Consider the following 23922-nt stretch of genomic DNA (forward strand, 5'->3'; position numbering starts at 1 on the left):
TCGGGCTGGTTTGTTAGTACCAAGTGGTTCCTGCAATCTGCCATCCAGAAGCGGGGCAGCTGAATTTTGTTTGCCAGAGAAAAAGGCTGTTGTTTGTGTTTCGGGGCCTGTGGCTGGCAGTGGACGGCTGGCTCCTGAAAATCCATGATACGCAGCATGGTTCCCAGACCCAAGGTGGCACCAGTGCCAAGTCGGGCTGGTTTCATAGTACCCAGTGGCTCCTGCAATCTGCCATCCAGAAGAGGGGCAGTTGAATTTTGTTTTCCAGAGAAAAGGGCCGTGGTTTGTGTTTGGGGCCTATGGCTGAGAGTGACCGGCTGGCTCCTGAAAAGCTACGATAGGCAGGATGGTGACCAGACCGATGGTGGCACCAGTGCCAAGTCGGGCTGGTTTGATAATACTAAATAGCTCCTGCAATCTGCCATCCAGACGCGGGGCAGCGGATTTTTGCTTGCTGGAGAAAAGTTCCGTGGGTTTTTTTTGGGGGTATATGGCTGGACGTTGCCGGCTGACTCCTTAAAAACATCGATACGCAGGATGGTTCCCTGACCCAAGGTGGCATCACTGCCAAGTCGGGCTGTTTTCGTAGTACCAAGTGGCTCCTGCAATTTGCCATCCAGAAGAGGGGCAGTTGAGTTTTGTTTACCAGAGAAAAGGGCCGTGGTTTGTGTTTTGGGGCATATGGCTGAGAGTGGCCGGCTGGCGCCTGAAAATCCACGATAGGCAGGATGGTTCCCAGAGCCAAGGTGGCACCAGTGCCATGTTGGCCTGGTTTGATAGTACCATGTGGCTCCTGCAATCTGCCATCCAGAAGCGGGGCAGCTTACTTTTGTTTGCCAGGGAAACGGGCCGAGGTATTTGCCTGGGGGCCTATGGCTGGGAGTGACCGGCTGGCTCCTGAAAAGCTACGATAGGCAGGATGGTGACCAGACCCATGGTGGCACCAGTGCCAAGTTGGGCTGGTTTGATAGTACCAAGTGGCTCCTGCAATCTGCCATCAAAATGTTGGCAGGCGAGTTTTGTTTTCCAGGGTAACGCGCCGTTGTTTTTGTTTAGAGTTCTGTGGCTGGGAGTGTCCGCCTGTCCTCTTAGAATCTACGTTACGCAGCATGGTTCCCAGAGCCAAGGTGGCACCAGTGCCAAGTTGGGCTGGTTTGATAGTAGCAAGTGGTTCCTGCAATCTGCCATCCAGAAGAGGGGCAGCTTACTTTTGTTTGCCAGGGAAACGGGCCGAGGTATTTCTCTGGGGGCCTATGGCAGGGAGTGACCGGCCGGCTCCTGAAAAGCTAAGATAGGCAGGATGTTTACCAGACCCATGATGGCACCAGTGCCAAGTTGGGCTAATTTGATACTACCAAGTGGCTCCTGCAATCTGCCATCCAGAATCGGGGGTGCTTACTTTTGTTTTCCAGGGAAACGGGCCGAGGTTTGTGACTGGGGGTTTATGGCTGGGAGTGACCGGCTGGCTCCTGAAAAGCTACGATAGGCAGGATGGTGACCAGACCCATGGTGGCACCAGTGCCAAGTTGGGCTGGTTTGATAGTACCAAGTGGCTCCTGCAATCTGCCATCAAAATGTTGGCAGGCGAGTTTTGTTTTCCAGGGAAAAGCGCCGTTGTTTGTGTTTGGGCGCCTGTGGCACGGAGTGGCCGTGTGGCTGCTTAGAATCCACGATACGCAGGATGGTTCCCAGACCCAAGGTGGCACCAGTGCCAAGTCGGGCTGTTTTGACACTACCAAGTGGCTCCTGCAATCTGCCATCCAGAATCGGGGCAGCTTAATTTTGTTTGCCAGGGAAACGGGCCGAGGTTTGTGATGGGGGCCTATGGCTGGGAGTGACCGGCTGGCTCCTGAAATGGTACAATTGGCAGGATGGTTCCCAGACCCATAGTGGCACCAGTGCCAAGTTGGGATGATTTGATAGTACCAAGTGGCTCCTGCAATCTGCCATCAAAAAGCTGGCAGGTGAGTTTTGTTTTCCAGGGAAAAGCGCCGTTGTTTGTATTTGGGGGCCTGTGGCTGGGAGTGGCCGCCTGGCGCCTTAGAATCTACGTTACGCAGCATGGTTCCCAGACCCAAAGTGGCACCAGTGTCAAGTTGGGCTGGTTTGATAGTACCAAGTGGCTCCTGCAATCTGCCATCCAGAAGCGGGGTAGCTTACTTTTGTTTGCCAGGGAAACGGGCAGAGCTTTCTGTCTGGGGGCCTATGTTTGGGAGTAACCGGCTGGCTCCTGAAAAGCTACGATAGGCAGGATGGTTCCCAGATCCAAGATGGCACCAGTGCCAAGTCGGGGTGGTTTGATGGTGCAACGTGGCTCCTGCAATCTGCCATCCTGACGCGGGGCAGCGGATTTTTGTTTCCAAGAGAAATGGTCCGTGGTTTGTTTTTGGGGCTATATGGCTGGGCGTGGCCTGCTGGCTCCTTAAAAAGCTACGATAGGCAGGATGGTTCCCTGACCCAAGGTGGCACCAGTGCCAAGTCGGGCGGTTTTCGTAGTACAAAGTGCGTCCTAAAATTTGCCATCCAGAAGAGGGGCAGTTGAGTTTTGTTTACCAGAGAAAAGGGCCGTGGTTTGTTTTTGGGGGCATATGGCTGATAGTGGCCGTCTGGCCCCTGAAAATCCACGATAGGCAGGATGGTTCCCAGACCAGAGGTGGGACCAGTGCCAAGTCGGGCTGGTTTGATAGTACTAAATAGCACCTGCAATCTGCCATGCAGAAGCGGGGCAGCTTACTTTTGTTTGCCAGGGAAACGGGCCGAGGTTTGTGTCTGGGGGCCTATGGCTGGGAGTGACCGCCTGGCTCCTGAAAAGCTACGATAGGCAGGATGGTGACCAGACCCATGGTGGCACCAGTGCCAAGTTGGGCTGGTTTGATAGTACCAAGTGGCTCCTGCAATCTGCCATCAAAAAGTTGTCAGGCGAGTTTTGTTTTCCAGGGAAAAGCGCCGTTGTTTGTGTTTGGGGGACTGTTGGTGGGAGTGGCCGGCTGGCTCCTTAGAACACACGATACGCAGGATGGTTCCCAGACCCAAGGTGGCACCAGTGCCACGTCGGGCTGATTTGATGGTGAAAAGTGGCTCCTGCAATCTGCCATCCTGAAGCGGGGTAGCTTACATTTGTGTGCCAGGGAAACGGGCCGAGGTTTATGACTGGGGGCCTAGGGCTAGAAGTGACCGGCTGGCTCCTGAAAAGCAACAATAGGCAGGATGGTTCCCAGACCCAAGGTGGCACCAGTGCCAAGTTGGGCTGGTTTGATGGTACCAACTGGCTCCTGCAATCTGCCATCTAAAAGTTGTCAGGCGAGTTTTGTTTTCCAGGGAAAAGCGCCGTTGATTTTGTTTGGAGGCCTGTGGCTGGCAGTGGCTGCCTGTCGTCTTAGAATCCGGGTTACGCAGCATGGTTCCCAGAGCCAAGGTGGCACCAGTGTCAAGTTGGGCTGGTTTGATTGTACCAAGTGGCTCCTGCAATCTGCCATCCAGAAGCGGGGCAGCTTACTTTTGTTTGCCAGGGAAACGGGCCGAGGTATTTTTCTGGGGACCTATGGCTGGGAATGACCGGCTGGCTCCTGAAAAGCTACGATAGGCAGGATGGTGACCAGACCCATGGTGGCACCAGTGCCAAGTTGGGCTGGTTTGATAGTACCAAGTGGCTCCTGCAATCTGCCATCAAAAAGTTGGCAGGTCAGTTTTGTTTTCCAGGGAAAAGCGCCGTTGTTTCTGTTTGGGGGACTGTGGCTGGGAGTGGCCGGCTGGCTCCTTAGAACACAGGATACGCAGGATGGTTCCCAGACCCAAGGTGGCACCAGTGCCAAGTCGGGCTGGTTTGATAGCACCAAGTTGCTCCTGCAATCTGCCATCCAGAAGCGGGGCAGCTTACTTTTGTTTGCCAGGGAAACGGGCCGAGGTATTTGTCTGGGGGCCTATGGCTGGGAGTGACCGGCTGGCTCCTGAAAGGCTACGATAGGCAGGATTGTGACCAGACCCATGGTGGCACCAGTGCCAAGTTGGGCTGGTTTGATAGTACCAAGTGGCTCCTGCAATCTGCCATCAAAAAGTTGGCAGGCGAGTTTTGTTTTCCAGGGAAAAGCGCCGTTGTGTGTATTTTGGGGCCTGTGGCTGGGAGTGGCCAGCTGGCTCCTTAGAATCCACGATACGCAGGATGGTTCCCAGACCCAAGGTGGCACCAGTGCCAAGTCGGGCTGGTTTGTTAGTACTAAGTGGTTCCTGCAATCTGCCATCCAGAAGCGGGGCAGCTGAATTTTGTTTGCCAGAGAAAAAGGCTGTTGTTTGTGTTTCGGGGCCTGTGGCTGGCAGTGGACGGCTGGCTCCTGAAAATCCATGATACGCAGCATGGTTCCCAGACCCAAGGTGGCACCAGTGCCAAGTAGGGCTAGTTTCATAGTACCCAGTGGCTCCTGCAATCTGCCATCCAGAAGAGGGGCAGTTGAGTTTTGTTTTCCAGAGAAAAGGGCCGTGGTTTGTGTTTGGGGCCTATGGCTGAGAGTGACCGGCTGGCCCCTGAAAATCCACGATAGGAAGGATGGTTCCCAGATCCAAGGTGGCAGCAGTGCCAAGTTGTGCTGGTGTGATAGTCGCAAGTGGCTCCTGCAATCTGCCATCCAGAAGTGGGGCAGCTGAATTTTGTTTGCCAGAGAAAAAGGCTGTGGTTTTTGTTTGGGGGCCTATGGCTGGGAGTGGCCGGCTGGCTCCTGAAAATCCATGATACGCAGCATGGTTCCCAGACCCAAGGTGGCACCAGTGCCAAGTGGGGCTGGTTTCACAGTGTCAAGTGCCTCCTGCAATCTCCCATCCAGAAGCGGGGCAGCTGAGTTTTGTTTGCCTGTGAAACGGGCCGTTGTTTTTGATTGGGGTCTGTGGCCGAGAATGTTCAGCTGGCTCCTGACAATCCACAATATGCAGGATGGTTCCCAGACCCAAGGTGGCACCAGTGCCAAGTCTTGCTGGTTTGATAGTACCAAGTGGCTCCTGCAATCTGCCATCCAGAAGCGGTGCAGCTGAGTTTTGTTTGCCAGAGGAAAGGGCCGTGGGTTGTGTTTGGGGGCATATGGCTGGGAGTGGCCGGCTGTCTCATTAAAAAGATCGATACGCAGGATGGTTCCCAGACCCAAGGTGGCACCAGTGCCAAGTCGGGCTGTTTTTATAGTACCAAGTGCGTCCTGCAATTTGCCATCCAGAAGAGGGGCAATTGAGTTTTGTTTGCCAGAGAAAGCGCCGTTGTTTGTGTTTGGGGGCTTGTGGCTGTGAGTGGCCGACTGGCGCCTTAGAATCTGCGATACGCAGCATGGTTCCCAGACCCAAGGTGGCACCATTTCCAAGTTGGGCTGGTTTGATAGTACCAAGTGGCTCCTGCAATCTGCCATCCAGAAGCGGGGCAGCTTACTTTTGTTTGCCAGGGAAACGGGCCGAAGTTTGTGTTTGGGGGCCTATGGCTGGGAGTGACCGGCTGGCTCCTGGAAAGCTACAATAGGCAGGATGGTGACCAGACCCATGGTGGCACCAGTGCCAAGTTGGGCTGGTTTGATAGTACCAAGTTGCTCCTGCAATCTGCCATCAAAAAGTTGGCAGGCGAGTTTTGTTTTCCAGGGAAAAGCGCCGTTGTTTGTGTTTGGGGGCCTGTGGCTGGGAGTGGCCGGCTGGCTCCTTAGAATCCACGATACGCAGGATGGTTCCCAGACCCAAGGTGGCACCAGTGCCAAGTCGGGCTGGTTTGATACTACCAAGTGGTTCCTGCAATCTGCCATCCAGAAGCAGGGCAGCTTACTTTTGTTTGCCAGGGAAACGGGCCGTGGGTTTTGTTTGGGGGCATATAGCTGAGAGTGGCCCGCTGGCCCCTGAAAATCCACGCTAGGCAGCATGGTTCCCAGATGCAAGGTGGCACCAGTGCCAAGTCGGGCTGGTTTGATGGTGCAAAGTGGCTCCTGCAATCTGCCATCCAGAAGCGGAGCAGCTGATTTTTGTTTGCCAGAGAAAAATTCCGTGGATTGTTTTTGGGGGCATATTGCTGGGAGTGGCCGGCTGGCTCCTTAAAATGCTCGATACGCATGATGGTTCCCAGGCCCAAGGTGTCACCACTACCAAGTCGGCCTGCGGTTTTAGTATCAAGTTCATCCTGCAATTTGCCATCCAGAAGAGGGGCAGTTGAGTTTTGTTTGCCAGAGAAACGGGCCGAGGTTTCTGTTTGGGGACATATGGCTGAGAGTGGCCGGCTGGCCCCTGAATATCCACGATACACAACATGGTTCCCAGATCCAAGGTGGCACCAGTGCCAAGTTGGGCTGGTTTGATAGTCCCAAGTGTCTCCTGCAATCTGCCATCCAGAAGCGGGGCAGCTTACTTTTGTTTGCCAGAGAAATAGGCCTAGGTTTTTGTTTGGGGGCCTGTGGCTAGGAGTGGCCTGCTGGCGCCTAAGAATCCACGATACGCAGGATGTTTACCAGACCCATGGTGGCACCAGTGCCAAGTTGGGCTGGTTTGATAGTACCAAGTGGCTCCTGCAAACTCCATCAAAAAGTTGGCAGGCGTGTTTTGTTTTCCAGGGAACAGCGCCGTTGATTTTGTTTGGGGGCCTGTGGCTGGGAGTGGCCGGCTGGCTCCTTAGAATCCACGATACGCAGGATGGTTCCCAGACCCAAGGTGACACCAGTGCCAAGTCGGGCTGGTTTGATTACACCAAGTTGCTCCTGCAATCTGCCATCCATAAGTGAGGCAGCTAAGTTTTGTTTGCCAGAAAAAAGGGCCGTGGTTTTTGTTGGGGGCCTGTGGCTGGGAGTAGCCGGCTGGCTCCTTAAAATCCACGATAGGCAGGATGGTTCCCAGACCCAAGGTGGTACCAGTGCCAAGTCGGGCTGGTTTGATAGTACCAAGTGGCTCCTGCAATCTGCCATCCAGAAGCGGGGCAGCTTACTTTTGTTTGCCAGGGAAACGGGCCGAGCTTTGTGTCTCGGGGCCTATGGCAGGGAGTGACCGGCTGGCTCCTGAAAAGCTACGATAGGCAGGATGGTGACCAGACCCATGGTGGCACCAGTGGCAAGTTGGGCTGGTTTGATAGTACCAAGTGGCTCCTGCAATCTGCCATCAAAAAGTTGGCAGGCGAGTTTTGTTTTCCAGGGAAAAGCGCCGTTGTGTGTGTTTTGGGGCCTGTGGCTCGGAGTGGCCAGCTGGCTCCTTAGAATCCACGATACGCAGGATGGTTCCCAGACCCAAGGTGGCACCAGTGCCAAGTCGGGCTGGTTTGTTAGTACCAAGTGGTTCCTGCAATCTGCCATCCAGAAGCGGGGCAGCTGAATTTTGTTTGCCAGAGAAAAAGGCTGTTGTTTGTGTTTCGGGGCCTGTGGCTGGCAGTGGACGGCTGGCTCCTGAAAATCCATGATACGCAGCATGGTTCCCAGACCCAAGGTGGCACCAGTGCCAAGTAGGGCTGGTTTCATAGTACCCAGTGGCTCCTGCAATCTGCCATCCAGAAGAGGGGCAGTTGAGTTTTGTTTTCCAGAGAAAAGGGCCGTGGTTTGTGTTTGGGGCCTATGGCTGAGAGTGACCGGCTGGCCCCTGAAAATCCACGATAGGAAGGATGATTCCCAGATCCAAGGTGGCACCAGTGCCATGTTGTGCTGGTGTGATAGTCCCAAGTGGCTCCTGCAATCTGCCATCCAGAAGCGGGGCAGCTTACTTTTGTTTGCCAGAGAAAAAGGCTGTGGTTTTTGTTTGGGGGCCTATGGCTGGGAGTGGCCGGCTGGCTCCTGAAAATCCATGATACGCAGCATGGTTCCCAGACCCAAGGTGGCACCAGTGCCAAGTGGGGCTGGTTTCACAGTGTCAAGTGCCTCCTGCAATCTCCCATCCAGAAGCGGGGCAGCTGAGTTTTGTTTGCCTGTGAAACGGGCCGTTGTTTTTGATTGGGGTCTGTGGCCGAGAGTGTCCAGCTGGCTCCTGACAATCCACAATACGCAAGATGGTTCCCAGACCCAAGGTGGCACCAGTGCCAAGTCGTGCTGGTTTGATAGTACCAAGTGCGTCCTGCAATTTGCCATCCAGAAGAGGGGCAGTTGAGTTTTGTTTGCCAGAGAAAAGCGCCGTTGTTTGTGTTTGTGGTCTTGTGGCTGGGAGTGGCCGACTGGCGCCTTAGAATCTGCGATACGCAGCATGGTTCCCAGACCCAAGGTGGTACCAGTGCCAAGTCGGGCTGGTTTGATAGTACCAAGTGGCTCCTGCAATCTGCCATCCAGAAGCGGGGCAGCTTACTTTTGTTTGCCAGGGAAACGGGCCGAGGTTTGTGACTGGGGGCCTATGGCTGGGAGTGACCGGCTGGCTCCTGAAAAGCTACAATAGGCAGGATGGTTACCAGACCCATGGTGGCACCAGTGCCAAGTTGGGCTGGTTTGATAGTACCAAGTTGCTCCTGCAATCTGCCATCAAAAAGTTGGCAGGCGAGTTTTGTTTTCCAGGGAAAAGCGCCGTTGTTTGTATTTGGGGGCCTGTGGCTGGGAGTGGCCGGCTGGCTCCTTAGAATCCACGATACGCAGGATGGTTCCCAGACCCAAGGTGGCACCAGTGCCAAGTCGGGCTGGTTTGATACTACCAAGTGGTTCCTGCAATCTGCCATCCAGAAGCGGGGCAGCTTACTTTTGTTTGCCAGGGAAACGGGCCGTGGGTTTTGTTTGGGGGCATATAGCTGAGAGTGGCCGGCTGGCCCCTGAAAATCCACGCTAGGCAGCATGGTTCCAGGATGCAAGGTGGCACCAGTGCCAAGTCGGGCTGGTTTGATGGGTCAAAGTGGCTCCTGCAATCTGCCATCCAGAAGCGGGGCAGCTGATTTTTGTTTGCCAGAGAAAAATTCCGTGGATTGTTTTTGGGGGCATATTGCTGGGAGTGGCCGGCTGGCTCCTTAAAATGCTCGATACGCATGATGGTTCCCAGGCCCAAGGTGTCACCACTACCAAGTCGGCCTGCGGTTTTAGTATCAAGTTCATCTTGCAATTTGCCATCCAGAAGAGGGGCAGTTGAGTTTTGTTTGCCAGAGAAACGGGCCGAGGTTTCTGTTTGGGGGCATACGGCTGAGAGTGGCCGGCTGGCCCCTGAAAATCCACGATACACAGCATGGTTCCCAGATCCAAGGTGGCACCAGTGCCAAGTTGGGCTGGTTTGATAGTCCCAAGTGTCTCCTGCAATCTGCCATCCAGAAGCGGGGCAGCTTACTTTTGTTTGCCAGAGAAATAGGCCTAGGTTTTTGTTTGGGGGCCTGTGGCTAGGAGTGGCCGGCTGGCTCCTAAGAATCCACGATACGCAGGATGTTTACCAGACCCATGGTGGCACCAGTGCCAAGTTGGGCTGGTTTGATAGTACCAAGTGGCTCCTGCAAACTCCATCAAAAAGTTGGCAGGCGTGTTTTGTTTTCCAGGGAACAGCGCCGTTGATTTTGTTTGGGGGCCTGTGGCTGGGAGTGGCCGGCTGGCTCCTTAGAATCCACGATACGCAGGATGGTTCCCAGACCCAAGGTGGCACCAGTGCCAAGTCGGGCTGGTTTGATTACACCAAGTGACTCCTGCAATCTGCCATCCAGAAGTGAGGCAGCTAAGTTTTGTTTGCGAGAAAAAAGGGCCGTGGTTTTTGTTGGGGGCCTGTGGCTGGGAGTAGCCGGCTGGCTCCTTAAAATCCACGATAGGCAGGATGGTTCCCAGACCCAAGGTGGCACCAGTGCCAAGTCGGGCTGGTTTGATAGTACCAAGTGGCTCCTGCAATCTGCCATCCAGAAGCGGGGCAGCTGAGTTTTTATTCCCAGAGAAAAAGGCTGTGGCTTTTGTTTGGGGGCCTGTGGCTGGCAGTGGCCGGCTGGCTCCTGAAAATCCACGATACGCAGCATGGTTCCCAGACCCAAGGTGGCACCAGTACAAAGTGGGGCTCGTTTGACAGTGTCAAGTGCCTCCTGCAATCTCCCATCCAGAAGCGGGGCAGCTGAGTTTTTTTTGCCAGGGAAACGGACCTTTGTTTTTGATTGGGGTCTGTGGCCGAGAGTGGTCGGCTGTCTCCTGACAATCCACAATACGCAGGATGGTTCCCAGACCAAAGGTGGCACCAGTGCCAAGTCGGGCTGGTTTGATAGTACCAAGTGTCTCCTGCACTCTGCCATCCAGAAGCGGGGCAGCTGAGTTTTGTTTGCCAGAGAAAAGGGCCGTGGGTTGTGTTTGGGGGCATATGGCTGGGAGTGGCCACCTGGCTCCTTAAAATGCACGATACGCCGCATGGTAACCAGACGCAAGGTGGCACCAGTGCCAAGTCAGGCTGTTTTTGTAGTACCCAGTGGCTCCTGCAATTTGCCATCCAGAAGCGGGGCAGCTAAATTTTGTTTGCTAGAGAAAAGGGCTGTGGTTTGTGTTTGGGGGCCTATGGCCGAGAGTGGTAGGCTGGCCCCTGAAAATCAACGATAGGCAGGATGGTTCCCAGATACAAGGTGGCACCAGTGCCAAGTAAGGCTGGTTGTATGGTTCAAAGTGACTCCTGCAATCTGCCATCCAGAAGCGGGACAGCTGAGTTTTTTTTGCCAGAGAAAAGGTCCGTGGTTTCTTTTTGGGGCATACGGCTGGGAATTGCCGGCTGGCTCCTTAAAATGTTCGATACGCAGGATGGTTCCCAGAGCCAAGGTGGCACCACTGCCAAGTCGGGCTCTTTTTGTAGTACCAAGTGCGTCCTGCAATTTGCCATCCAGAAGAGGGGCAGTTGAGTTTTGTTTGCCAGAGAAAAGGGCCGAGGTTTGTGTTTGCGAGCATATGGCTGGGAATGACCGGCTGGCCCCTGAAAATCCACGATACGCCGGATGGTTCCCAGATCCAAGATGGTACCATTACCAAGTCGGGCTGCTTTGATAGTCCCAAGTGGCTCCTGCAAACTGCCACACCAGAAGCGGGGCAGCTGAGTTTTGTTTGCCAGGGAAATGGGCCGTTGTTTGTGTTTGGGGGCCTGTGGCTGGGAGTGTTCGGCTGGTTCCTGAATATGTACGATACGCAGGATTGTTCCCAGATCCAAGGTGGCAGCAGTGCCATGTTGTGCTGGTGTGATAGTCCCAAGTGGCTCCTGCAATCTGCCATCCAGAAGTGGGGCAGCTGATTTTTGTTTGCCAGAGAAAAGGTCCGTGGTTTGTGTTTGGGGGCATATGGCTGAGAGTGGCCGGCTGGCCCCTGAAAATCCACGATACACAGGATGGTTCCCAGATCCAAGGTGGCACCTGTGCCAAGTCGGGCTGATTTGATAGTACTAAGTAGCTCCTGCAATCTGCCATCCAGAAGCGGGGCAGCTTACTTTTCTTTGCCAGGGAAACGGGCCGAGGTTTCTGTTTGGGGGCCTATGGCTGGGAGTGACCGGCTGGCTCCTGAAAAGCTACAATAGGCAGGATGGTTCCCAGAGCCAAGGTGGCACCAGTGCCAAGTTGGGCTGGTTTGATAGTACCAAGTGGCTCCTGCAATCTGCCATCCAGAAGCGGGGCAGCTTACTTTTGTTTGCCAGAGAAATAGGCCTAGGTTTTTGTCTGGGGGCCTGTGGCTAGGAGTGGCCGGCTGGCTCCTAAGAATCCACGATACGCAGGATGTTTCCCAGACCCAAGGTGACACCAGTGCCAAGTTGGGCTGGTTTGATAGTACCAAGTGGCTCCTGCAAACTCCATCAAAAAGTTGGCAGGCGTGTTTTGTTTTCCAGGGAACAGCGCCGTTGATTTTGTTTGGGGGCCTGTGGCTGGGAGTGGCCGGCTGGCTCCTTAGAATCCACGATACGCAGGATGGTTCCCAGACCCAAGGTGGCACCAGTGCCAAGTCGGGCTGGTTTGATTACACCAAGTGGCTCCTGCAATCTGCCATCCAGAAGTGAGGCAGCTAAGTTTTGTTTGCCAGAAAAAAGGGCCGTGGTTTTTGTTGGGGGCCTGTGGCTGGGAGTGGCCGGCTGGCTCCTTAGAATCCACCATACGCAGGATGGTTCCCAGACCCAAGGTGGCACCAGTGCCAAGTCGGGCTGGTTTGATAGTCCCAAGTGGCTCCTGCAAACTGCCATCCAGAAGCGGGGCAGCTGAGTTTTGTTTGCCAGGGAAATGGGCCGTTGTTTGTGTTTGGGGGCCTGTGGCTGGGAGTGTTCGGCTGGTTCCTGAATATGTACGATACGCAGGATTGTTCCCAGAGCCAAGGTGGCACCAGTGCCAAGTCGGGCTGGTTTGATGGTGCAAAGTGGCTCCTGCAATCTGCCATCCAGACGCGGGGCAGCGGATTTTTGTTTCCATGAGAAATGGTCCGTGGTTTGTTTTTGGGGGTATATGGCTGGGCCTGGCCGGCTGGCTCCTTAAAAAGCTCGATATGCAGGATGGTTCCCTGACACAAGGTGGCACCAGTGCCACGTCGGGCGGTTTTCGTAGTACAAAGTGCGTCCTAAAATTTGCCATCCAGAAGAGGGGCAGTTGAGTTTTGTTTGCCAGAGAAAAGGTCCGTGGTTTGTTTTTGGGGGCATATGGCTGAGAGTGGCTGGCTGGCCCCTGAAAATCCACGATACACAGGATGGTTCCCAGATCCAAGGTGGCACCTGTGCCAAGTCGGGCTGATTTGATAGTACTAAGTAGCTCCTGCAATCTGCCATCCAGAAGCGGGGCAGCTTACTTTTGTTTGCCAGGGAAACGGGCCGAGGTTTGTGTTTGTGGGCCTATGGCTGAGAGTGACCGGCTGGCTCCTGAAAAGCTACAATAGGCAGGATGGTGACCAGACCCATGGTGGCACCAGTGCCAAGTTGGGCTGGTTTGATAGTACCAAGTGGTTCCTGCAATCTGCCATCCAGAAGCAGGGCAGCTGAGTTTTGTTTGCCAGAGAAAAGGGCCTTGGTTTGTGTTTGGGGGCATATGGCTGGGTGTGGCCAGCTGGCTCCTTAAAATGCACGATATGCAACATGGCTCCCAGACCCAAGGTGGCACCAGTGCCAAGTTGGGCTGGTTTGATAGTACCAAGTGGCTCCTGCAATCTTCCATGATCACGTGGAGAAATACTTTCTGGTTTCAGCCTCATGCTCTTTCTTCTCTCCCTCAACTTCTCTATCACCTCTCATCTGGTTCACATGCGCTGTCTTCAAGGTCCACAGGCTACTTTTCACAGAATCTTCTGGCCTGATGAAGTAAGAATGATGAATAGAACAGAGCTGGGATCTATTTTCCAGTTTGGATAAAATGCATTCTGCACACAAATCCAAGGAGAACGGGCTGCCCCGATGCCCAGAAAATCTTTCACTCCTGCTAGTGTTCTACGTCAACCGCAACTTAGTCTGAAAGAAAAGCTTTTTCTCTGAGAGCATCTGAGAGGTTTGCATGAAGCACTGATATCTGACATATGCAATTTTGAATAGGAGAGGAAAAAGAAAATGGCAAGGAGTTTTTAATTTTAGTGGTTTCAATTTTAATTTCCGTGCACTTTTTCAAAACTTGTCAGCTCAAATGCCCATCAACATCTTTTAGTCATCTGTAAGTCAGTATTCATATAAAATGTGCTTCAAATCCAAAGAATTTCAAATTTGCACTCCAAGCTTCTATGCCTAGATTTATGATTTCCTACACATATTAGATGAAAGGAAGGCCTTTTTTACTGTGGGAGTGCTGGAACACTGGAACAGGTTGCCCAGAGAAGTTGTGGGTGTCCCATCCCTGAAAGTATTCAAGGTCACCTTGGACGGGGCTTGGAGCAGCAACAAAGGAGAAGCTTGATGGTAGAGAAACAAAGTCGGACTATAGAAGAAACTCGGATTGAAGTATAGGATCAAGTTTTCTCTCAGCTCTTGGGGTAAATTCAAAGTTGTACAAAATGACATTTATCTGTGCTATTCACTACTGTAACAGAAAGTTTCATGAAAACTGTACAGAAGATAGTAAATTTTAAAAGAGATAAGAATTACAGCATAAAATCCATGGGATAGGTTACAACATGAGACACTCTCTAAGAGAAAATCTCTTTGTTTCAGCACTTCATCGGGGTAAGATTTCATGAAGTGCCAAAGAAGGCGGCAAAATATCATTCGGGACATTATTTACTGGAATTCAGCCTGGCCATTAGTAGGAACTGCCTTTGAACATATCATGTAGATATACCACACACACTTTCCCTTCACTGAAAAATTACTGTTTACAACAAATAAGCAATTGACGATCAAAATTGATTGAAAGCATCTTAAACATGTCAAGTATTTCATTGTAGATGATCTGTGATCCAAATGCTTCTTCCACCTTCGAGAGGGACAGAAGAATTCTTCCATATCATGATGGTTTAAAATTGTATCAACCAATGTTTTCTGCTGAAAAGATATCATCTATTTTTTTCTATTTTTGGAAGAAAATATTCCTAGACATACAACAGGTGAGAACTAAGTAATTTTAAAGAAACAAATGAAATGAAAATATTCTGTAAATAGAATGAAATGAAAAGCTGTGTTTTAAATAGGAGCTAAATATTAAACAGAATTTTTGTACCAGGCATTTGAATTACTGCACCAGCTCTTTTGCCCATCAAGAGAGGCATTTAGCATTTCAGTCTTTTCCAAGGTGTTCATGATCTGCTATGCTGATCTCTGTGTGTGCCTAGGTGTGTGTGGAGGGGGGGGCATATGAAGGGGAGTGTGTATGTTTGCTTTACAATTGTTGTGGCAGATTCATGCCTCAGCTCCACATTTTGTTTTAAAAAGGTCACACCGAGTGGATATGAAGTTTACTATCAACAAGAGATCGATTCCCAAATCATCCATTTGACTCTCCCTTATAAATCATGTGCTTTGTTGCATATTTTATCAAATATACTTTCAAGCCAGATGGAGGAAGGAGGATGTGGGAATCCCTCCACCATCTTGCAACTTTTATGTAAGTAGGTTTTCAAGAAAATCATCATTTCTCTTTTAAATATGTCTGGAACAGGCATGATGGTAGTGTCAACCTGTTGGAGTTTTTGTTGCTGGAAGAAGTTGTACAAAAAGATTGGTTTTTACATTGACCAGTTACTGAATCAAGCGCAGGAATACATTGGAAATTTAGCTGGGGGTTCCTTTTCCCAGCAGACTACTTCTAGAACGAGCTTGTACACTGAAGCTGACTCTTTTGCTCTCTTTTTGTTTCTTTCCTATTTTCTTGGCTTCTTTGCCACTATCTAGACAATTTTGGAACTTTGTTCCCAACTAAAATGGTTTCAATAGTCTGATTGTGATCATACATTTTTACAAGGAATTTTTAAAATCTTTCCTCGAGTCCAGAAAGTCAAGGACTTAGATCTTTTTCTTCCCTTATCAATATTGCCATGAAATTGATAAATAAAGACCAACTCTTTATTTTTGTTTTTAACCCACGTAGATAATTCCCATCCATTAATCCATTTTGTGGACCAATAGCTGCCATTCTGATGGAAGCTGTCACTTCTTAACAATAGGCATTCTGTGACTATGTTGACTGCACTTTGGGTGAAGATCCTAACTGGTCTTAGATATACATAGGGAGAAATTTGCTCAGCCAGTGTCAGTCTTAAGCATGCGTATCAGAAGATCTTTCTAGAGCTGGGAATTTTCCCATGAAAGGGATTCAGTTAGGGAAGAGACACTTGTGCCAGAGTTTTACATTCTTCTTGAACACTGCTTAAGGAACTTAGATGCCATGTCCATTTGGATCTCTGTCTGCACAGAACTTTGTCATGCCAGCGCTTTGAAATGCATCTTGAAGAGAATTCACTAGCACAGAATGAAAGAGAGTGGAAGGGGTTGGTGGGGCTAACCAGGCCCAACCCCCCTGCCTAAACCAGGATACCTAGAGCCTCTTGCCCAGGATTCTATCTGGGTGTACTTTTAATGTCTTCGAAGATCCAGGCTCCACAATCTTTCTGGGCAGTCTGTGCCGTGGTTCAGTCACCCTGACAGTAAAGAAACATTTACTGATGTTCAAAGGCAATCTCCTGTATTTCAGTGTGTGCCCACTGCCTCTTGTCTTTTCCCTCAGCATCACTGAAAAGACACTGATTCCCTCCCCTTTGCACTATTGCTTCCATATGTATGTGTGATGCCATGTAGAGGTATGTCAAAAACCTCCCTGAAGCCCAGGCAGATAATATTCCCTTCATCTACCAGTCAAGTTGATTCATCAGAGGAGTTTAAAGTGATGTTCAGCATGAAATTCCCCTGAAAAATCATGCTAACTACATTATTTGGTCATCTGTCATGTGCCTGGCAAGGATTTCCAGGAAGAGCTGCTTCATCAACTTCCTGGGATAAAAAAGAGGCTGGCGGGTTTGTACTATGGCGAGTCCTCTTAATTTCCTTTTTTGAAGATGGGTGTCATTTGCTAACATCCACTCTTTAGCCTCTGTTGTCGTCTACATCTTAGCAAAACGCTTTTCCACTATGTCTGGCTAGGAAAAACTGTGCCAGCACAGAAAACATCTCCCATCGTGTTCTAGAAGTTGCACGGATGTCTGCCAAGTGTTTGGCAGGAAGAAAAGAAAAGTTGTCCAAAACAGCTTCCAATCGAATGTTCCTGTGATTGGAAAAGTCAGGAGAGTGCAAAGGTACTGTTTTCTATCAGTTGGCAAGGTGCGCACACAATCCCAGTGTTGTACAGCTTGCTTCTTCACCTTCCCGAAGCTGCCGCTCTCGCCGGCTGCCGGAGCCCAAGAAGCGGCTTCTTCGCGCAAAGACGATTGTGCCGCTCACAGGGCTCTCCTTAGCGCGGCTTCTGCCGAAAGACGCCCGGCAGCGGCTCTTACCTCCGGAGAGCATCCTACCTTCGTCTTTAGCTCCTCTTCTCATCTACACCGCGGCAAAACGCTTTTCCACTATGTCTGGCTAGGAAAAACTGTGCCAGCACAGAAAACATCTCCCATCGTGTTCTAGAAGTTGCACGGATGTCTGCCAAGTGTTTGGCAGGAAGAAAAGAAAAGTTGTCCAAAACAGCTTCCAATCGAATGTTCCTGTGATTGGAAAAGTCAGGAGAGTGCAAAGGTACTGTTTTCTATCAGTTGGCAAGGTGCGCACACAATCCCAGTGTTGTACAGCTTGCTTCTTCACCTTCCCGAAGCTGCCGCTCTCGCCGGCTGCCGGAACCGAAGAAGCGGCTTCTTCGCGCAAAGACGATTGTGCCGCTCACAGTGCTCTCCTTAGCGCGGCTTCTGCCGAAAGACGCCCGGCAGCGGCTCTTACCTCCGGAGAGCATCCTACCTTCGTCTTTCGCGTCTTTTGTAGTCTACATCTTAGCAAAACGCTTTTCCACTATGTCTGGCTAGGAAAAACTGTGCCAGCACAGAAAACATCTCCCATCGTGTTCTAGAAGTTGCACGGATGTCTGCCAAGTGTTTGGCAGGAAGAAAAGAAAAGTTGTCCAAAACAGCTTCCAATCGAATGTTCCTGTGATTGGAAAAGTCAGGAGAGTGCAAAGGTACTGTTTTCTATCAGTTGGCAAGGTGCGCACACAATCCCAGTGTTGTACAGCTTGCTTCTTCACCTTCCCGAAGCTGCCGCTCTCGCCGGCTGCCGGAGCCCAAGAAGCGGCTTCTTCGCGCAAAGACGATTGTGCCGCTCACAGTGCTCTCCTTAGCGCGGCTTCTGCCGAAAGACGCCCGGCAGCGGCTCTTACCTCCGGAGAGCATCCTACCTTCGTCTTTCGCGTCTTTTGTAGTCTACATCTTAGCAAAACGCTTTTCCACTATGTCTGGCTAGGAAAAACTGTGCCAGCACAGAAAACATCTCCCATCGTGTTCTAGAAGTTGCACGGATGTCTGCCAAGTGTTTGGCAGGAAGAAAAGAAAAGTTGTCCAAAACAGCTTCCAATCGAATGTTCCTGTGATTGGAAAAGTCAGGAGAGTGCAAAGGTACTGTTTTCTATCAGTTGGCAAGGTGCGCACACAATCCCAGTGTTGTACAGCTTGCTTCTTCACCTTCCCGAAGCTGCCGCTCTCGCCGGCTGCCGGAGCCCAAGAAGCGGCTTCTTCGCGCAAAGACGATTGTGCCGCTCACAGTGCTCTCCTTAGCGCGGCTTCTGCCGAAAGACGCCCGGCAGCGGCTCTTACCTCCGGAGAGCATCCTACCTTCGTCTTTCGCGTCTTTTGTAGTCTACATCTTAGCAAAACGCTTTTCCACTATGTCTGGCTAGGAAAAACTGTGCCAGCACAGAAAACATCTCCCATCGTGTTCTAGAAGTTGCACGGATGTCTGCCAAGTGTTTGGCAGGAAGAAAAGAAAAGTTGTCCAAAACAGCTTCCAATCGAATGTTCCTGTGATTGGAAAAGTCAGGAGAGTGCAAAGGTACTGTTTTCTATCAGTTGGCAAGGTGCGCACACAATCCCAGTGTTGTACAGCTTGCTTCTTCACCTTCCCGAAGCTGCCGCTCTCGCCGGCTGCCGGAGCCCAAGAAGCGGCTTCTTCGCGCAAAGACGATTGTGCCGCTCACAGGGCTCTCCTTAGCGCGGCTTCTGCCGAAAGACGCCCGGCAGCGGCTCTTACCTCCGGAGAGCATCCTACCTTCGTCTTTCGCGTCTTTTGTAGTCTACACCTCGGCAAAACGCTTTTCCACTATGTCTGGCTAGGAAAAACTGTGCCAGCACAGAAAACATCTCCCATCGTGTTCTAGAAGTTGCACGGATGTCTGCCAAGTGTTTGGCAGGAAGAAAAGAAAAGTTGTCCAAAACAGCTTCCAATCGAATGTTCATGTGATTGGAAAAGTCAGGAGAGTGCAAAGGTACTGTTTTCTATCAGTTGGCAAGGTGCGCACACAATCCCAGTGTTGTACAGCTTGCTTCTTCACCTTCCCGAAGCTGCCGCTCTCGCCGGCTGCCGGAGCCCAAGAAGCGGCTTCTTCGCGCAAAGACGATTGTGCCGCTCACAGTGCTCTCCTTAGCGCGGCTTCTGCCGAAAGACGCCCGGCAGCGGCTCTTACCTCCGGAGAGCATCCTACCTTCGTCTTTCGCGTCTTTTGTAGTCTACATCTTAGCAAAACGCTTTTCCACTATGTCTGGCTAGGAAAAACTGTGCCAGCACAGAAAACATCTCCCATCGTGTTCTAGAAGTTGCACGGATGTCTGCCAAGTGTTTGGCAGGAAGAAAAGAAAAGTTGTCCAAAACAGCTTCCAATCGAATGTTCCTGTGATTGGAAAAGTCAGGAGAGTGCAAAGGTACTGTTTTCTATCAGTTGGCAAAGTGCGCACACAATCCCAGTGTTGTACAGCTTGCTTCTTCACCTTCCCGAAGCTGCCGCTCTCGCCGGCTCCCGGAACCGAAGAATCGGCTTGTTCGCGCAAAGACGATTGTGCCGCTCACAGTGCTCTCCTTAGCGCGGCTTCTGCCGAAAGACGCCCGGCAGCGGCTCTTAACTCCGGAGAGCATCCTACCTTTGTCTTTCGCGTCTTATGTAGTCTACATCTTAGCAAAACGCTTTTCCACTATGTCTGGCTAGGAAAAACCGTGCCAGCCCAGAAAACATCTCCCATCGTTTTCTAGAAGTTGCAGATATGTCTGCCAAGTGTTTGGCAGGAAGAAAAGAAAAGTTGTCCAAAACAGCTTCCAATCGAATGTTCCTGTGATTGGAAAAGTCAGGAGAGTGCAAAGGTACTGTTTTCTATCAGTTGGCAAGGTGCGCACACAATCCCAGTGTTGTACAGCTTGCTTCTTCACCTTCCCGAAGCTGCCACTCTCAGGAGGTAAGAGCCGCTGCCGGGCGTCTTTCGGCAGAAGCCGCGCTAAGGGGAGCACTGTGAGCGGCACAATCGTCTTTGCGCGAAGAACCCGCTTCTTGGGCTCCGGCAGCCGGCGAGAGCGGCAGCTTCGGGAAGGTGAAGAAGCAAGCTGTACAACACTGGGATTGTGTGCGCACCTTGCCAACTGATAGAAAACAGTACCTTTGCACTCTCCTGACTTTTCCAATCACAGGAACATTCGATTGGAAGCTGTTTTGGACAACTTTTCTTTTCTTCCTGCCAAACACTTGGCAGACATCCGTGCAACTTCTAGAACACGATGGGAGATGTTTTCTGTGCTGGCACAGTTTTTCCTAGCCAGACATAGTGGAAAAGCGTTTTGCTAAGATGTAGACTACAAAAGACGCGAAAGACGAAGGTAGGATGCTCTCCGGAGGTAAGAGCCGCTGCCGGGCGTCTTTCGGCAGAAGCCGCGCTAAGGAGAGCACTGTGAGCGGCACAATCGTCTTTGCGCGAAGAAGCCGCTTCTTGGGCTCCGGCAGCCGGCGAGAGCGGCAGCTTCGGGAAGGTGAAGAAGCAAGCTGTACAACACTGGGATTGTGTGCGCACCTTGCCAACTGATAGAAAACAGTACCTTTGCACTCTCCTGACTTTTCCAATCACAGGAACATTCGATTGGAAGCTGTTTTGGACAACTTTTCTTTTCTTCCTGCCAAACACTTGGCAGACATCCGTGCAACTTCTAGAACACGATGGGAGATGTTTTCTGTGCTGGCACAGTTTTTCCTAGCCAGACATAGTGGAAAAGCGTTTTGCCGAGGTGTAGACTACATAAGACGCGAAAGACGAAGGTAGGATGCTCTCCGGAGGTAAGAGCCGCTGCCGGGCGTCTTTCGGCAGAAGCCGCGCTAAGGAGAGCACTGTGAGCGGCACAATCGTCTTTGCGCGAAGAAGCCGCTTCTTCGGTTCCGGCAGCCGGCGAGAGCGGCAGCTTCGGGAAGGTGAAGAAGCAAGCTGTACAACACTGGGATTGTGTGCGCACCTTGCCAACTGATAGAAAACAGTACCTTTGCACTCTCCTGACTTTTCCAATCACAGGAACATTCGATTGGAAGCTGTTTTGGACAACTTTTCTTTTCTTCCTGCCAAACACTTGGCAGACATCCGTGCAACTTCTAGAACACGATGGGAGATGTTTTCTGTGCTGGCACAGTTTTTCCTAGCCAGACATAGTGGAAAAGCTTTTTGCCGAGGTGTAGACTACATAAGACGCGAAAGACGAAGGTAGGATGCTCTCCGGAGGTAAGAGCCGCTGCCGGGCGTCTTTCGGCAGAAGCCGCGCTAAGGAGAGCCCTGTGAGCGGCACAATCGTCTTTGTGCGAAGAAGCCGCTTCTTGGGCTCCGGCAGCCGGCGAGAGCGGCAGCTTCGGGAAGGTGAAGAAGCAAGCTGTACAACACTGGGATTGTGTGCGCACCTTGCCAACTGATAGAAAACAGTACCTTTGCACTCTCCTGACTTTTCCAATCACAGGAACATTCGATTGGAAGCTGTTTTGGACAACTTTTCTTTTCTTCCTGCCAAACACTTGGCAGACATCCGTGCAACTTCTAGAACACGATGGGAGATGTTTTCTGTGCTGGCACAGTTTTTCCTAGCCAGACATAGTGGAAAAGCGTTTTGCTAAGATGTAGACTACAAAAGACGCGAAAGACGAAGGTAGGATGCTCTCCGGAGGTAAGAGCCGCTGCCGGGCGTCTTTCGGCAGAAGCCGCGCTAAGGAGAGCCCTGTGAGCGGCACAATCGTCTTTGCGCGAAGAAGCCGCTTCTTCGGTTCCGGGAGCCGGCGAGAGCGGCAGCTTCGGGAAGGTGAAGAAGCAAGCTGTACAACACTGGGATTGTGTGCGCACCTTGCCAACTGATAGAAAACAGTACCTTTGCACTCTCCTGACTTTTCCAATCACATGAACATTCGATTGGAAGCTGTTTTGGACAACTTTTCTTTTCTTCCTGCCAAACACTTGGCAGACATCCGTGCAACTTCTAGAACACGATGGGAGATGTTTTCTGTGCTGGCACAGTTTTTCCTAGCCAGACATAGTGGAAAAGCGTTTTGCTAAGATGTAGACTACAAAAGACGCGAAAGACGAAGGTAGGATGCTCTCCGGAGGTAAGAGCCGCTGCCGGGCGTCTTTCGGCAGAAGCCGCGCTAAGGAGAGCACTGTGAGCGGCACAATCGTCTTTGCGCGAAGAAGCCGCTTCTTCGGTTCCGGGAGCCGGCGAGAGCGGCAGCTTCGGGAAGGTGAAGAAGCAAGCTGTACAACACTGGGATTGTGTGCGCACCTTGCCAACTGATAGAAAACAGTACCTTTGCACTCTCCTGACTTTTCCAATCACATGAACATTCGATTGGAAGCTGTTTTGGACAACTTTTCTTTTCTTCCTGCCAAACACTTGGCAGACATCCGTGCAACTTCTAGAACACGATGGGAGATGTTTTCTGTGCTGGCACAGTTTTTCCTAGCCAGACATAGTGGAAAAGCGTTTTGCCGAGGTGTAGATGAGAAGAGGAGCTAAAGACGAAGGTAGGATGCTCTCCGGAGGTAAGAGCCGCTGCCGGGCGTCTTTCGGCAGAAGCCGCGCTAAGGAGAGCACTGTGAGCGGCACAATCGTCTTTGCGCGAAGAAGCCGCTTCTTGGGCTCCGGCAGCCGGCGAGAGCGGCAGCTTCGGGAAGGTGAAGAAGCAAGCTGTACAACACTGGGATTGTGTGCGCACCTTGCCAACTGATAGAAAACAGTACCTTTGCACTCTCCTGACTTTTCCAATCACAGGAACATTCGATTGGAAGCTGTTTTGGACAACTTTTCTTTTCTTCCTGCCAAACACTTGGCAGACATCCGTGCAACTTCTAGAACACGATGGGAGATGTTTTCTGTGCTGGCACAGTTTTTCCTAGCCAGACATAGTGGAAAAGCTTTTTGCCGAGGTGTAGATGAGAAGAGGAGCAAAAGAGTGGATGTTAGCAAATGACACCCATCTTCAAAAAAGGCAATTAAGAGGACTCGCCATAGTACAAACCAGCCAGCCTCTTTTTTATCCCCAGGAAGTTGATGAAGCAGCTCTTCCTGGAAATCCTTGCCAGGCACATGACAGATGACCAAATAATGTAGTTAGCATGATTTTTCAGGGGAATTTCATGCTGAACATCACTTTAAACTCCTCTGATGAATCAACTTGACTGGTAGATGAAGGGAATATTATCTGCCTGGGCTTCAGGGAGGTTTTTGACATACCTCTACATGGCATCACACATACATATGGAAGCAATAGTGCAAAGGGGAGGGAATCAGTGTCTTTTCAGTGATGCTGAGGGAAAAGACAAGAGGCAGTGGGCACACACTGAAATACAGGAGATTGCCTTTGAACATCAGTAAATGTTTCTTTACTGTCAGGGTGACTGAACCACGGCACAGACTGCCCAGAAAGATTGTGGAGCCTGGATCTTCGAAGACATTAAAAGTACACCCAGATAGAATCCTGGGCAAGAGGCTCTAGGTATCCTGGTTTAGGCAGGGGGGTTGGGCCTGGTTAGCCCCACCAACCCCTTCCACTCTCTTTCATTCTGTGCTAGTGAATTCTCTTCAAGATGCATTTCAAAGCGCTGGCATGACAAAGTTCTGTGCAGACAGAGATCCAAATGGACATGGCATCTAAGTTCCTTAAGCAGTGTTCAAGAAGAATGTAAAACTCTGGCACAAGTGTCTCTTCCCTAACTGAATCCCTTTCATGGGAAAATTCCCAGCTCTAGAAAGATCTTCTGATACGCATGCTTAAGACTGACACTGGCTGAGCAAATTTCTCCCTATGTATATCTAAGACCAGTTAGGATCTTCACCCAAAGTGCAGTCAACATAGTCACAGAATGCCTATTGTTAAGAAGTGACAGCTTCCATCAGAATGGCAGCTATTGGTCCACAAAATGGATTAATGGATGGGAATTATCTACGTGGGTTAAAAACAAAAATAAAGAGTTGGTCTTTATTTATCAATTTCATGGCAATATTGATAAGGGAAGAAAAAGATCTAAGTCCTTGACTTTCTGGACTCGAGGAAAGATTTTAAAAATTCCTTGTAAAAATGTATGATCACAATCAGACTATTGAAACCATTTTAGTTGGGAACAAAGTTCCAAAATTGTCTAGATAGTGGCAAAGAAGCCAAGAAAATAGGAAAGAAACAAAAAG

This window comes from Melospiza melodia, chromosome 4 (assembly GCF_035770615.1).
Source record: "Melospiza melodia melodia isolate bMelMel2 chromosome 4, bMelMel2.pri, whole genome shotgun sequence".
NCBI classification, from domain to species: Eukaryota; Metazoa; Chordata; class Aves; order Passeriformes; family Passerellidae; genus Melospiza; species Melospiza melodia.